Genomic DNA, 1674 nt, shown 5'->3' with positions numbered 1-1674 from the left:
CTTCACCCAAATCACAATTAAAAAAAAAAAAAAAAGAATGAATATCTTGCATCTAATTGTGAAGAAACGTTACAGAAACTCAAACTGAAAGACATTCTACAAAATAACTGGTCTCGGGCAGTGGTCAAAGCATTTGGCTGCTAACCAAAAGATCAGCAGTTTGAACCTCCGTGGGAGAAAGATGCAGTAATCTGCTTCCATAAAGATTTACAGCCTTGGAAACCCTATGAGGCAATTCTTCTCTGATCTATTGTGTTGTTATGAGTCAGAATCAACTTCATGGCAGTGGATTGGATTTTAATCTTCACTTAAAAGTCAAGCAAAAGACTGAAGGATTGCCTTAGGCTAAGGAAACTAAAGAGACATGATAATTTAGGGCAATGAATGATTCTGAACTTGATCTTTTTGCCATAAAGGACATTTTGGGGATACTTGGAAAACTTGAGAGCTGAGGATTAGAAAGCAGTTATCAATGTTATTTTCCTGAGTTCATGGTTGTACTGTAATTATGTAAGAGAGTACTCTGATGTATTTGGACATGATGATCATCAGGATGGCAACTTTCTTAGAAAGTACTTAAAAGTTTGTTGTTTGTGATTGTTTAACAATATATATTGTTGAAAAAAAAAACTATACTGGTACAACATAGTAAACTATGCTTATTCTAGACAAATTGGGTATTATAGCCACTCAACTTAAAAATAAGTTTAAACTTTAAACATTTCTTCAAGAGCAAGCCTCACTTACTGCCACTGACTCAGATCTGACTCATAGCGACCCCTCCTTGGGTTTCCAAGGCGGTATCACTACTGAAGTAGATTGCCCGGTCTTCCTTCTGAGGAGTGGCTGGCGGATTTGAACCTCCCCCCGTCTTCTGGTCAGCAGTTAAATGCCTTAGGCACTACACTACCAGAGCTCCTCACGAGAAAGCCTATTTATCTAGAACCAACCTAAGATATTAATAGGCTTTTGGAGGAATGAAACAGATTTATCCATTACAGGAATTTAGGAAGCTATCAGTCTTGAGTCTAATGGAGACTTCCCCAGAATGTTTTATGAAGAACTTAGAGTCACCCCAGATGAGCATTCTGAATTCTAACCTTTCTAGCTAACCCAAGGAAAGTTACTTAATCTCTCTCAGAGCCTAAGGAGTATAATGCCAAGTGCTCTGCGAGATTGTGAAAGTTTAAAGTGTCTGTCACACAATTGTTATGTCATGTTTTTTTGATTCCTCATGAACTCTTTGCTTTTTCATACCTTATTGTTTCTGAAATCAAGGTGCATCTTACAGTGGATGGCCTCTTACGGTCATGAACAATCTGAAATAGTCTAGACACAGTGGTCATTGCCTGCATGTTTGGATATTATTAGCCTGAGTGGAAAACTGCAACCCTTCAGTATTTCAGTAAAAAAAAAAAAAAAAAAATTTAAGAACTATCTTAGTTATCTAGTGCTGCTATAACAGAAATAACACAAGTAAGTGGCTTAACAAACAGAAAATTGCTCTCTCATTGAAAGTTGAATTCAGGGTGCCAGCTCTTGGGGAAGGCTTTCCTTCCCTGTTGGCTCACAGTTTAGGAGAAAGGTCCTTGTCTCCTTTCCTCATCTGTGGGCCCAGCAATCCTTGGACATTTCCATATGTCTTGGTATCAATCTTCCTCTGGATCTAGAAGG

This window comes from Orycteropus afer, unplaced genomic scaffold, assembly GCF_000298275.1.
Source record: "Orycteropus afer afer isolate SDZICR_OR568_19922 unplaced genomic scaffold, OryAfe1.0 scaffold00062, whole genome shotgun sequence".
Lineage (NCBI taxonomy): Eukaryota > Metazoa > Chordata > Mammalia > Tubulidentata > Orycteropodidae > Orycteropus > Orycteropus afer.
The sequence above is the reverse complement of the archived record's forward strand: the minus strand, read 5'-3'. Positions refer to the sequence as shown.